The sequence below is a fragment of the Chiloscyllium plagiosum genome, chromosome 32 (assembly GCF_004010195.1).
Source record: "Chiloscyllium plagiosum isolate BGI_BamShark_2017 chromosome 32, ASM401019v2, whole genome shotgun sequence".
NCBI lineage: Eukaryota > Metazoa > Chordata > Chondrichthyes > Orectolobiformes > Hemiscylliidae > Chiloscyllium > Chiloscyllium plagiosum.
In genome coordinates this window covers 41,396,574-41,411,629 of record NC_057741.1, presented here as the reverse complement: position 1 = coordinate 41,411,629, position 15,056 = coordinate 41,396,574, and the positions used below count along the sequence as shown (strand labels likewise).

General features: G+C 43.0%; 1 long non-coding RNA gene across 1 annotated transcript in view; it reads left to right on the top strand.

The window, feature by feature from the left end:
• The window catches only part of LOC122539554, a 52,847-nt gene that overhangs the window by 28,817 nt on the left and 8,974 nt on the right, over positions 1-15,056 (top strand). Inside the window, exons 3-4 of the long non-coding RNA XR_006309120.1 lie at positions 1,148-1,246; positions 1,757-1,919. This is a non-coding gene — a long non-coding RNA (uncharacterized LOC122539554). The remainder of the gene's footprint in view (positions 1-1,147; positions 1,247-1,756; positions 1,920-15,056) is intronic.

The following is a 15,056-nucleotide window of genomic DNA, read 5'->3' as shown; positions in this document are numbered from 1 at the left end:
AAAAGCCAAAAGAACTGTGGATGCTGGAAATCAAAAACAGAAATCGCTGAAGAAACTCAGCATGTCTGACAGTATCCTTGGAGAGAAATCAATTAACGTTTCAGGTGCCTTGACGCTTCTTCAGAACTGATGATAGCTAGGAAAAAGTTGGTACATACGCAGAAGATGCAGTGGTTTGGTGAGACAAGGGAATGGTAAACTGTAAGCGGAGGTAGAGCTAAAGGGAGAGAAAAACAGTTGGACAGACGAGGAGTAGTTAAAGGTCATTCTGGGGGAATGAATAGGTGCTAATGGGGTTTATTAATAGCTGATAATGGAATGTGTGTGTTAGCAGCCCATGTAATGATGAGGCCTGGTGGGTTAGGGACGGACATAATCTCAAGTACAACAATTTTAGGGCTTGAGGCTAAATCCAGAAGCCTGCAGAGGTCTGTGTGTGTTAACTTCAATCTACGTCATGTTGATGAATTCAAATTCCAGGGTACGGAGGTTGAAGATTAAGATTGAGGCAGAATCTTTTTAACCTATTCAGCAATAAAGTTATGAAATAAATTACCAGTAAAGTTAGTTAAAGCCAACATGCAACTGGATATTTCTGGAGAGAAAATAGATTGAGGAACATGGTGAGGAAGAAGGCAACTGTTTTGAATCATAGGCTTGTATTGTTTTGACTTTATGACCTCATTCACATTGGATATAAATTGGCCTTCAGTGGACATACTCTCGTGTTGTTATCATTGCAGATTTCTTATCACGTGTTTTAAGACCAGACTTGACAGTTCTCAGGGCTGACAGCCATGGAGGAGAATCTATGTCTTGGGGGGTAAACTCTTCTGTTGCTTCTGAATTTCATCTGAATGTCAGGATCATATTCGTACCTGGCTGCTAATTGGGTGGAGAATTGGTGCTGGAAAAGCACAGCAGGTCAGGCAGCATCCGAGGAACAGGAGAATGACGTTTTGGGCAAGAGCCCTTGCTAATTGGGTGGGTATGGTCACATGGAGAAATCATGGCTGTAGCACTAGTTGAAACATAGCCCGGGTTTCTGCCTTGTACTCTTTTATTTTTTACTGAAAGAGTTTTTTAAAGTGCTGAACTTGCTCTGATGGCTCTAATAATTGTATTGCTTGTTGCATTTACTGTTCAGGCTCTGTTGTGAAGAGTGATCATTTGGGTGAGGCATCAAAGGATTACATCAGCTTACAGATTCCCCCAAGCTTGGGTTGTCGTCTCCAGGAGTGGAGAGGTAAATATATATTTTAAAGTATTATATAAAATCATTTTGCTTAGCTTTTCATTGTGGTTCCTCAGCTTTTTCCTGATTATAGCTTGTGACAGTTCAAGTATTCTAGAAAGCATATGTCAGTGGCCATTAAGATTTGATTTCAGTGATAGTTGCAGTATATAATACACTGTGTGGTATTGAAATAGTCTCTGAAGTAAAACATTAATGGTCCAGACATTTAATGAGCGCTATGCAAAAAAGTAACAAACTGTTGTTATTGGGATTTCACTAAAGTGCCATGGTGGATTTGAGAAATTTCATTGCGACAAATCACATTGTTCGCAGTGAATATGAAAAATGTTACAATCAACTGAAGTCTAAAAATAGATGCCTGTTAACAGCTCTGAAACTCAACCAGGTTTGTAGGCTAAATTTTCCCATCCCTCCATTAGTGGCATTATGGTTCAATGAAACTTTTGAGTGTTGTCTGTCTTCTGCATTTTTCTCTGGATTTTTCTCTTGTTTAACCAGTCAAGATACATGGATTTTCAGTGGCGTAAGTTTGAATTGAAAGGAGGGGATGAAGAGTGATATATCATCATATGCAATAAAGAGAAAGCAATTTCAACACCACCTTGTTGGAGGAACGAAGCTAGATACCACCCAGCCAAAAAGGAGGCAGGAACATTGGCAGGTAAGGGACAGGGAGAAAACTTGTAATAAGGGACTTAAGGCTATAGTTGGAGTTTTGTGTTCAGTTCTGGGCAGTCCATTGTAATAAAGATAGTGATGAGTACATTTTGAAAAAAATAGGAAGTTGTAATATACATTAAGTAGATGTTGCTAGGGATGAGGGGTACAGTCATGAAGAGAAACTTGTGATTTTGAAGGTTTCCTGTACAAGCTGAAAAGGTCACATGTGACCTCTGAGACTTTCAAGATTATGAATGGTTACAACAGATAAAGCAGAAACATTAGCCTAGATTTTCCACTAGACTTTTGTTATGCCAGTGTAGATAGCAGTTGTGCAGGAGGATCCTGAGGAATGCCCATTTCAGCTAGGCAGATCCTCTATGCTCAGAACTCTTTGAAAGTCTCCATTTAAACTGAAGACAATGGAGGGTTTTGATAAAACTAAATAAAATAGTTCCTCAAGAAAAGTTAGATATAGTCTGACTCTCTTCAGTAAGTATACAACAGACTCCAATGCTTGCATCACACAACCCAACTACATCTCCTACACTCTCCAAACCAGATCCAAGCCGATTGCTCCCCTGTTGAAACCAATCTGCTCTCTTCTCTCCCCAACTCCTCCTGCCCAGACCCCATTCTTGCACCCTGGCACACTATTCTTTTTCTACTTGACATCCCATCTACCTAGTACCCTAGCCCTTTCCAGCATTTAATCCACGTTGCACGCTTATGTACTTAAAATTTGGATGGTAGGACCTTTTAACTTTCAGAATATGACAGTCGACTGTTGTGAAAAGGCATCCTTCCTTTGACAGTTGTGCTGTACAAAAGAACTGTCAGAATACAAATATGGCTCCACATTCCTGAGGGAGCCCTGAGCAGTCTTTCCTCTCATTCATTCTGAACTCCCCCTTTTCACTAAAAGAAAAAAGCAGAATAGCAATCTCATCCTCAGAAAATCCAGGCCATTGTTACTGTTGGTAAGCGAGATTGTCAAGAGGATACAGTAATTGCAAAAGATAGTCATAGAATCTTACAGCACAGAGACAGGTTTTTTGGCCCAAATTGGTCCATGCTGCCTAAAATGTCCATCCATGCTAACTCCATTTCCCCACACTGGCCCATATCCTTCTAATCCTTTCCTATTCGTGTATTTGTCTAAATGCATTTTAAATGTTGCCAATGTACCTGCCTCAACAACTTCCACTGGCAGCTCATTTCATAAGTGTACCACCCTCTGTGTAAAAATATAAGCTACTCCTCAGGTTTCCTTTTATTCTTTCCCCTCTAACCTTAAGCTGATGTCCTCGATTCCCCAACCCTGTGAGAAAGACTGAATGCATTCACCCTATCCATGCCTCTTATACACCTCTATAAAGTTCCCCCTCAATCTCCTATGCTCTTAAGAAAAAGTCCCAAGTTGTCCACTATCTCCCTATAATTCAGACCATTGAGGCCTGGCAACATTCAATTAACTTTCTTCTGCACTCTTTCCAGTTTAATATCTTTCCTATAACAAGGTGACCAATACTGAACACAATACTCCATGTGCGGCCTCACAAACATCCTGGAAAACTGCAACATTAACTTCCCAACTTCTATACTCAATGCTCTGACCAATGAAGGCAAGTGTTCCAAAAGCCTCCTTCACTGCCCTGTTTACCTGTGACTCCACTTGTATAAAATATAAGATATAAAAATATTGACGATTTTCTTCCCACTGAAGCTGGTGAAAATATGGAGTTATCTTGCATAGTCATTGTTGAACCAAGTTTATAAATTATTTCAAAAGCCAGATGGATAGTTACTTAAAAGTTACGGTGAAATTAAATTTGATGGCAGATTTGAGAAGATGGGTCATCGTTCCTGGCCTTGCAACAATTCCTAATTACTAACCACTGCTATTTCTAACACTGCCTGTAAGGGTGGTACAGGCAGAAACCCTCAATATTTAAGCAGAATTTCAGGGTTCACTTGTGATGCCAAGGCACACAGAACTATGGGTCAAGAAAATGTGCTCGTTTTTGACCAATGCAAACTCAGTAGGCCCAAGAGGTCTTTCTCTGTGCTGTGGACCACTATGACTCTCATCCCCACACTATTCCATCTTTCTAATTCCTTTTTGAAGGTTCCTTGAGGACCACATCTGGGATTGTAGAAGTCCATTGTTCAAATCTGCTTTTCCAAAGAACTTCCGAGATATGCTCACTGCCTTAATTATAAGGATTAATTCTAATTAGGCTCAAAATTATTTAAATGAATTATTTTCTCCATGCCCTATGCATTCATTTTTAAAAATATATTTTTATTAAAAAAATCATTTTTCTTTTGAATATTACAACAAATACAAAACCAAACAATTCAAATATTAAAAAACAAAACCGCTAATTACAAATAAATACTAACTAATAACTAAACTAAAAAAAACTTAACAATAATAATGATAACAACCATAATACAGCTCAGCAAAATAAAACAATAGCCCTCGATCATCGAGTGCGCAAGTTTATACATATTCATCTGTTCGCAGTTCCTCCCCTCTGGATACCAAACCCATTACTTAGAGTTGCCAGGGCTATATAGAGGCGCTTATTAGTATGGCAGACAAATCTATACCTGGGTAGTCCAAAAAGGGCTGCCATGTCTTATAGAAATTCTCAGTTTTATGGTGCACCATACTCGTAAGGAAGTCCAAGGGGATGTGCTCCATGACTAGCTTAAGCCAGCCTGCCATCCCCAGGGGATTTTCTGACACCGACCCTCACAGAATGTTCTTTCTGGTACAGAAAGTGAGGATACTGAAAAGCCTTTTTTTTTATGTGCATCTAATGGAGGAGAATTAACAAAGCCAAGAAGAAGAGATACCAACTCCAGTATGCTCGGATTCTGTGGCAGGACCAAAGACAATGCCCACACGCACTTTACATATAGGACACATTGAAGATGCTCCCACTTTAAATTTAGCGAGGAGGTCTGGGATGGACCCTGTGGAGAATTTTCAATTGCCAAGCGTGGGTCCTGTTGCAAATCGAGATCCTTCTTGCATTTTCCCAGATACCCTCCCATATTTCAGAAGAGATCTCAATGTCCAACTCCCTCTCCCATATCCTACAAAGCCATTCGGTCTCGTCCGAGGGGCCATCTCCCAATAGATGATAAATGTTGCTAACAGATAATATACCCTCAACATTCAACACCCTTTTCTCCATATTGGACCTATAAGGATCAGTTAGAAGTGTGGCCTCTTTTTGTATGAAGATTCTGATTTGGAAGAACTGAAAGAGGTCCCTACAGGACAATTCATATTTCTGAGCCAACTGGTCTCCCAGGGAAGAGACACCTCTAGCTGCCCATAGTTAAAACCCAGAATCCATCATCCCTAGCTGAAAGCCTAGTATACCAACTATGATGGTGGACAATATTGCCAAAATGATGTTTTGGCAATGTTGCCCTCACCCTCACGCATTGCCCTCCACGTCTTGACAGTATTGATGACTATTGGGTTATGGCAATATTCCTTAACTGTTCTCATTTTTTTCTAAGAACAGCAGGCTAATGAGGGGGCATCTTGCCTGAGATGCTTTGATGTCCAACCAAAGTGAGTGAGGGTCCCCCCGGGCTCAATCATTCATGTAAGAACAATGAGCTTAACTGATAGTTTTTGATATCTGAGAGGCCCACTCCTCCCAGACTGTAAGGTAACTGCAATTTAGTCAATTTAATTAAGGGCTGCTTGTGATAACAGAACTAAACCAGCCATTCAGTCTTCTAAATATTTGCTTAGGAAAAAGCAGAGGAAGTAACAGACTGTACAGAATGGTCATTTTAATGACGGCTATCTGACCTAACCAAGAGATCTGAAGCGCCTCCCATCTATAAAGGTCCTGCTTGATTCTGTTGAATAAATGGGCAAAATTGACTTTAAATAGCTGATCAGAAACGGGAGTAATAAATATGCCGAAATAGAGAAAGCTCTCCTGCAACCATCTAAAGGCGAACTGAAATCCGCCTTCAGGATCAGGCATTCTCAAGAGACCACTCATGGGCATGGCCTCTAACTTTGCAAAATTGATCTTATAACCCAAGAAGCCACCAAATAAGTTGATGCATTGTATCAGGTGTGGCACTTAAATGGTTGGGTTTGATAAGAAAACAAAAACATCATCTGCATGCAGTGTGATCTTATGTGACTTTGTCCCCACTTCTGGAGTGGTTATATTGGAATCCCTGTGTCTTGCCTCCGCCAGTGGTTTGATCACCAATGTGAAGAGCAGTGATGAGAAGGGACAGTCTTGTCGACTGCCACTACAAATATCAAAATTGCTTGACTGTACACCATTGGTGAGGACCGCGACAAAACCTCCATCCACCTGATGAAAGTCTCTCCCAGGTCGAACTGCTTCAAAGTATGAAAACGATATGGCCACTCGACCCTATCAAATGCTTTGTCTGCCTCTAAGGAGATCACCAATCCCTGTACTGATTGCTGTTGACATACTTGGATCATTTTAAGTAATCTCCTGACATCATCCGTTGATCTGCGACCTTTTATGAACTCCATCCTTCTTAATGATGGAGGGCAGTACAGTTTCTATCCTTAATGCCAGAATCTTTGGATAGAATTTTGAACATTAGCAAATTTGTTGATGATACAAAGCTGGGTGGCAGGGTGAAATGTGAGGATAATGTTAGGAGATTACAGGGTGACCTGGACAGGTTAGGTGAGTGGACAGATGCATGGCAGATGTAGTTTAATGTGGATAAATGTATGGTTATCCACTTTGGTGACAAGAACAGGAAGGCAGATTACTACCTAAATGGAGCTGAAAAATGTGTTGCTGGAAAAGCATAGCAGGTCAGGCAGCATCTGCTGCGCTTTTCCAGCAACATATTTTTCAGCTCTGATCTCCAGCATCTGCAGTCCTCACTTTCTCCTACTACCTAAATGGAGTCAAGTTATGTAAAGGGGCAGTACAAAGAGATCTAGGTGTTCTTGTACAGCAGTCAATGAAGGCAAGCATGCAGGTACAGCAGGTAGTGAAGAAAGCTAATAGCATGCTGGCCTTCATAACAAGAGGGATTGAGTATAGAAGCAAAGAGGTTCTTCTGCAGCTGTATAGGGCCCTGTTGAGACCGCACCTGGAATATTGTGTGCAGTTCTGGTCTCCAAATTTGAGGAAAGACATTCTGGCTATTGAAGGAGTGCAGCAGCGTAGGTTCACGAGGTCAATTCCTGGAATGGCGGGACTATCTTATGTTGAAAGATTGGAGCGACTGGGCTTGTATACCCTTGGGTTTAGAAGACTGAGAGGGGATTTGACTGAGACGTATTAGATTATTAAAGGATTGGACACTCTGGAGGCAGGAAACATGTTTCCGCTGATGGGTGAGTCCCAAACCAGAGGTCAATTCCTGGAATGGCGGGACTATCTTATGTTGAAAGATTGGAGCGACTGGGCTTGTATACCCTTGAGTTTAGAAGACTGAGAGGGGAACCAGAGGACACAGCTTAAAAATAAGGGGTAGGCCATTTAGGACAGAGATGAGGAGAAACTTCTTCACCCAGAGTGGTGGGTGTGTGGAATGCTCTGCCCCAGAAGGCAGTGGAGGCCCAGTCCCTGGATTTGTTTAAGAAAGAGTTGGATAGAGCTCTCAAGGATAGTGGAATCAAGGGTTATGGAGATAAGGCAGGAACAGGATACTGATTGAGGATGATCGGCCATGATCAAATGAATGGTGGTGCAGGCTCGAAGGGCAGAATGGCCTACTCCTGCACCTATTGTCTATTGTCGATTGAAGTCCACATTCAGGAGTGAGATGGGTCTATTGGAAGGACAGTCCTCCAGGGCCTTCCCGTTTTTTTAAGAATGAGAGAGATGTTCGCCTCTCTTAGAGACGGTTGGAGGTCTTAGAACATACAAAGCATCGGCCCTGACAATATACTTAGAAATTCCTTATCGAACTCACTGGGGAGCCCATCAGGACACAGCACCTTTCCGTTCTGGAGATGCCTCACAGCCTCCTGCACCCCTTGCTCTGACAATGGGGCATTAAGGAGAGACTCTTGTTAAAGGATCACTCCCAGTAGGTCCAAATTCTGAAAAGAAAACCTCCATCCTAACCCGCCCACTTTCACAGCTTTCAGATTGGTATAGTTCAGAGTAAAATTCCTGGAATGCTGCTTTAATCCTTTTAGAATTGTAGGTCAAATTTCCAGTGTCCTCTCTGATTGAGGTAATGGCTTGGGGGGCACTCCTTTTCCTAGCAAGGTATGCTAGGTACTTGCCCGCCTTATCCCCATGCTCAAACAGCCTTTGAGTTGCAAATGTAAGCTCCCCCTTGGCTGTCTGTGTGAACATGGAGTTCAATGTAGACCAGAGCACCGTGATCCTCTGCATTTTAACCAGCGAGAGTCTGCCAAAGTATGCCTTTTCAACTATTTTCAGACGCGTCTGGAGCAAGTGTTGCTGCTCACCCATCTGCCGCTTCTTACTGGCTGAGTAGGAGATAGCCAAAGCTAATGCTAGGGGGTTGGTTGTTTCCCAAAGAATGGATGGGCTACTAGCTGAGCCTGAATTAATATCTAAGAAAGCCCAGAACTCAGTAGAAAAGAATTCAATAAACTTGCTATCCTTAAGGATGAAGGGGTCCAGTTGCCAGTGCCTTGAGCCTATCACTGTATCCTTACTGTTAACCATATTCTCATATTCTTCCCCATGTATCAGAGCTTTAAGGATTACAAATCTCCCGTATGTGTCTTGAATGCACTCTAATAACTTAAGCGGAAGATTCTTTCTAACTAAAATGGCTACCCCTCTACTCCTCATATTGAAAGTTAAAAATAAACCCGGCCATATCCATTCTGTTGCAGCATCAAATGCTCTGCATTGTCTAAGTGTGTTTCTTGTAATAAGGCAATATCCACCCTCTCCCTTTTAAGGCTGGAAAGTACCTTCTTCCTCTTGACAGGTGAGTGACTCCCCTTAATATTGCAGGTGCATCACTTAAACATATCCTTAAACACACCACTTAAACACAGCCTTCCATAGCACCATCTAGTCCTTAGAGAGGTGGAACCCTGAGCTTTAACGCAAAAGAATCCAAAAGAACCCAAAAATTACACAGACTAAAATAACTACAACCAACAAATCTACAAAACTTATAAAACAGCAAAATCAGAAAATCAAAAAATCGCCAAAGGCACTGATTGGAGGAATTTACCCCCCATTCAAAGGGGGTACTTATTAATCCTGCAACCCTACTAACCATCCCAACTGCCCTCTCAACTCTTACCAGCTAGGATCGCACCACATACACCGATCACTCGGTAGAGAAAAAATAAACATCCAAGAACAAGATTAGTACTATAGACAAGTAAACTAAAAATAAGTATGTCACACATCCCTTACCATAACTTCGAAATTAGAAGTAAATACTCTATCCATCCCTGACATCATTTCACGCAACGTATTGCTAGAAAGGAGACTCCACCAAGTCCTTTTTAAAGAAAACCAAGCCCGAACAGCTCTGTCCTTTATGCCTATTCGGCTGTTTGACTTAAGTCAGCGCGTCCACAAAGTTCTTCGCTTTCTCTGACGAGTCAAACAAATGTATGGATCTATTATGATTGATCCGAAGCACCGCTGGATATCTTAAAGAATACTGGATCCCAAGGTGTCTCAATCTCCTCTTGACGTGATCGTAGGACTTCCTTCTCCGGACCACTGCTGACGAGAAGTCTTTAAAAAGCATGACGAGAAAGTGAGGTGTGCAGATGCTGGAGATCAAAGTTGAAACTTTATTGCTGGAACAGCACAGCAGGTCAGCTGTTCCCTGGATGCTGCCTGACCTGCTGTGCTGTTCCAGCAATAAAGTTTTAACTTTAAAAAACATGACCCTGGAGCCGCTACATACCAACGCTTTTGGGTCCCTCCCCTGGGTTCTAGAGGCTTACATGACCCTCTGCTTGTCTTTATAATGATGGAACCTTACTAGGACAGGGCATGGGTGCTGATCCGCACCTGGTTTTCTTGCCGTGATCCAGTGGGCTCTTTAAATTGTTATCCTCCCCTTCTGAGCCTCCAAACCAAGGAATTCTGGGACCACTTCTCGAAGAACTCCACTGGCTGCTCACCTTCTGTCCCCTCCGGTTTGCCAACAACAGGTTCTTTCTTCTGCCCCTGCTTTCAAGATTGTCTACCAGATCCAGACCTGTGTTTCTAGGGCTTCAATCTGGCTCTTGAAGGAGTCAGTCTCTGCTTCTACCCTTGCACCGTGGCGCTCGAGCTCATCGGTCCTTTTTCCCAGGTCATGCAGCATAGTAGATGCAGGAGCCAGCCTCTCTTCAATTTTTTTCCTGGATCTGTCTCCCCCAGGACCTTGCGAGATTTGGCCAGCTCCTCAATCAGGGTCTGGTGAGTAAGAAAGCCTGCTGTTATAGTGAGCTGGGCCGTGTGCTCTACCCCGGATGAGCTTCCTCCCTCCTGCATTCTCCAGCTGCAAGACAAATCTAAGTAAAATTTTTCATGTTTCCAGCTCCTTTTCTGTGTTTTTAGACACAGTAAAGTGTTTTCGATGGGTTCTGGCTCTCTCTGGTTGGTGTTGCAGTGCGGAGCCCAGCAAACGTGATCCTACCAGGACGCCGCCATCTTGGATCCCCCATGCATTCATTTTTAAGCAAGTTCAAACTTTTGTGCCTTGGTGACAATATCAAGGCTTTTCCCATCTATAAATTGTAAATTTGCTTTAAAGCCAACAAAGTGTTTTCAAGAAGCTGTAAAGTTTGGGAATTTTGAGAACATTAATAACTCAGATTGAGGTTCTGGATGTAAGTTTGCTCGTTGAGCTGGAAGGTTCATTTTCAGTCGTTTTGTCATCATACTTGGTAATATCAGTGAGCCTCCTGTGAAGCACTGGTGTTAGTGACCCGCTTTCTATTTGTGTTTAGGGTTCCTTGGATTGTTGATGTCATTTCCTGTGGTGATGTCATTTGATGTGGTGATATCATGTCCTGTTCTTTCTCGCAGGGGGTGGTAAATAGTGTTCAAGTTGATGTTGATATCAACAAACACATAGATGTGGACCCCATTTACCACCCTCAGAGAAAAAAAACTGGAAATGACATCACCGCAGGAAATGACATCACCAACCCAAGGAAACCTAAACACATGAAAAGAAAGCAGGTCACTACCACCAGTGCTTCACCGGAAGCTCACTGATGATGTTACCTAGTATGGTGATGAAATGTCTGAAAATGAACATTCCAGCTCAGTGAGCAAACTTACATTCAGCTGTAAAGTGTATTCAAAAATTATCTACTATTGATCTTTTAGAATAGGTCCATGAAATATTATATCCAAAATACAAAATAATCACCTAGCAGCTTTGTGATCTGGTTTCTGTTTGCTCCCTGCCCCACTTTTATAGTTGCAGGAAAGAATAGTGCAGGTGAAAAATGCATTTTATCAGATTCCATCAGCTACAGACCAGTTTTACCTGATTTTCAAAAATGGAAAGAGGAAAAGGAAAGCTGAGAGTGTACATTTGGCAGTGTATAAACAACTCAGGACTATATTCACCATGCCTTTTAATGTGCTATTGTCTATGACACTACAGGACCATGTTAATTGTATGAATTGAGGTTAAGTACATATAGGTGGAGTAACGTGGATGGCTACTTCAGCACGTATAAATGGAGTTCTTATGGCGCGGTAGTAGTGTCCCTACCTTTTAAGCCAGAGGGCTTACATTAAAGTCCCACCTTTCCACAGACATGTTTGAACATATTAATTAAAAATATCTAGCCTGAGGAAATCCTGCAGCAATGTGCCGGCATTGTGCTAATTGACTTACATTATACACATTGGGGCTTTTGAAGTGCAGTGGTGGTGGCCCTGCCTCTGAGCCAGGAGACCTATGCTCAAGTTCCATCTGCTCCAAAGGTGTGTTACAACATCTCAGGACTATTTGAAAATATCTAGATTCTCCCACTTTGGGGTTCTTGTGGTGTAGTAGTGTGCCTGGTGTTTATTTCTAGAAAATAAAGACACCTATAATGTCTACCTCTGAGCCACAGGGCCTGGGTTCAAGTACCACCTGGTCCATATATCTGTCACAACATCTCTGAACAGGTTGATTTAAGAAACATTTAGCACCACTGAGGTGACATTTATTTGGGAATATTGCTTTAAAAATAACTTCCAGTTCCCCCACCCTCCGGTGTTTTGTCTTCACTATGGATGTGCAGTCCTTGTACATGTCCATACCCGACAAGGATGGCCTTCTCGGCCTCAGATTCTTCCTCTCCAACAGACCTATCTAGTTCCCCTCCACCAATACCTTCCACGGCTCGCTAAACTAGTCCTCACCCTTAATAACATTTCCTTTAACTCCTCCCATTTCCTCCAAATCCAGGGGGTGGCCATGGGCAACTGGATGTGGCCCAGCTATGCCTGCCTCTTTGTTGACTATGTCAAACAGTCCATCAGTACCTACACAGGCACTGTGTTCCAACTCTTCCGCTGTTACATCGATGCAGCACCCCGCACACAGGCTGAACTGGAGCAGTTCATTGACTTTGCCCACAACCTCCACACCGTTCTCAAATTCACGGTCCATCTCGGACACCTCCCTCCCCTTTCGTTTCCATCTCTGATGACAGTCTCCAGACGGACGTTTGCTACAAACCCACAGACTCTTAGAACTACCTGGAGTAATCTTACTCCCACCCAGTATCCTGCAAGAACTTCATCCCGTTCTCCCAATTCCTCTGCATGTGCTCAGATGAGGATGCATTCCACTCCCAAGCATCTCCACTGTTCACCTATTTACAAGAATGTGCTTTTCCCCACTCTGTTGTCCAGACAGCCCTCCATTGTACCACCTCCATTCCCTGTTCCACTGCTCTAACGTCCCCTCCCAAACACAATAAAGACTGAGTCCCCCTTGTCCTATCCTAACACCCCACCAGTCTTCGCATCCAATACATCATCCGTACATACTTCTGCTAACTCCAACTAGACCCCACCACCAAAGAGATCTTCCCCTCCCCACTCCTCTCTGCCTTCTGCAAGGACCGTTCCATTCAACAGTCCTTGGTTTGCACCACTCTCCACCAACCCCCTTGAACCATCAGAGGTTCCCCTGCCTCTCATTCAACCTAGTTTACTGTATCAGGTGCTCCTGATGTGGTCTTCTTTACAACGGGAAGATCAAACGTAAACTTAGGGAACAGTTCACTGAGCATCTGAGTCAGGCCCTCCCAGTCATAGCCCGTTTTAATTCCCTTTCCCACTCCCTTTCCGACATGGCCATCCTTGGCCTCCTCCATTGCCACAATGAACCAAACCGCAAATTGGAGGAACAACATCTCATCTTCCACCTAGGCAGCCTACAGTAAGTTCTCCAATTCCAAATAACCTGCCTCCCCTTCCCCTGATTTGCTTCCCAGCAGCCTGCCCCCCCCCCCTCCAACCCTCCCAGCCACCTACCGGATTCATTCCTCCCATTGATCAACCAGGTTGTACCCTCTACCTGTCTTCACCTATCCCCACTTCACCAGCTTGCTCCTGCCACCCCCTTTATCTGTAGCACCCTTGACATCCACCCCAGTCCTGAAGAAGGATTACACCTGAAACGTCGACTTCTCTGTCTTCTGATGCTGCCTGGCTTGCTGTGTTCTTCCATGCTCCTGTTTGTCTACCCTGGATTCTAGCATCTGCAGTTTTTTTTGTCTCTTAAAAATAAGACATGCTGCCAAAAGGTTTCCTCTTGCAGTCACTGGGGCTAATGCAAGAATGCCAAATTTCAATTGATCGTAATACTACAGTAGAAAAGAGAGCTATTGGTTCTTTGCAAACAAAAGGAACATGTGTAGAAACACCTAATCCGCTATTAGGGTGGAAGTCTAGGATTTTGACCCAGCAACACTGAAAGGGCAGCGTTATATTTCCAGAGTCAGGATGGTATGTAGCTTGGAGGAGAATTTGCAGGTGGCGATATTCCCATGTATCTGTTGTATTTGTCCTTCTGGGTAGTATAGGCTGTGGGTTTAAGTGGTACTGTTGAAGGAGTGTAGTGAGCTGTTTCAGTGGATCTTCTAGTTTGTATACACTGCTGCTTCTGGGCATCAGTGGTGGAAAGGGAGAGTGTTAAAAGTGTAACTTAGGCTACTGATCAAGCAGCTGCTATGTCGTGGATGATGTTGATTTTAAGTTATAGATGCATTCATCTAGTCAAGAACATAACTAGGAGAGGCAGTAGATAATTCAACCCTTCAAGTGTGCTCTGCCATTTATAAGATCAAGGCTGGTCTAATCTCAGCCTCCACTCCACTTTCCTACCTGTTATCTATAGCCCTTCAGCTCAACACCATTTAAAAATCTACCACCACCTTAAATTTACTGAATGTCCCAGCACACACCAGACTCTGGAGTAGTGAATTCTACTGAATACTAACCCTTTGACAGAAATAATTTCTCCTCATCTCTGATTTAATCTGCCAACCCTTATCCTAAAACCATGACATCTCATTCTAGATCACCCCATATGAGGAAACCTCCTTTCTATGTCTGCTTTGTCAAATGGAGAGTATTCTATCACACTACTCAAGTCCATCCTTGAACATTGTGGGACAATAGAGAAGAAATTGCAGAGGCCCTTGCAGAGCTTTTTACTTTATCTTTAGCCACTGGAGAAGTTCGGTAAAACCGGAGGGTGGCTAATGTTGTTCCATTGTTTAAGAAAGGTAGCAAAGACAAGCCAGGGAACTACAGGCCAGTGAGCCTGATATCCGTGCTTGGCAAGGTTTTGGAGAAGATACTGAGAGACAGAATCAACTAACATTTGGATAGTCAAGGTTTGATTAGGGATAGCCAGCATGGATTTGTGCACAGAAAGTCATATCTGACAAATCTCTTAGAGTTCTTCAAAGAGGTAACCAAGAGGATAGATGAGGATAAGGCTGTGGATGTTGTCTATATGGACTTTAGTAAGGCCTTTGATAAGGTCCTGCATGGCAGGCTAGGTTAGGTCGCATGGGATCCATGGAGAGCTAGCTATTTGGATTCAAAATTGGCTCGATGGTCAGAAGCAGAGCCTGGTAGTTGAAGGTTGTTTCATGGACTGGAGGCCTGTGACT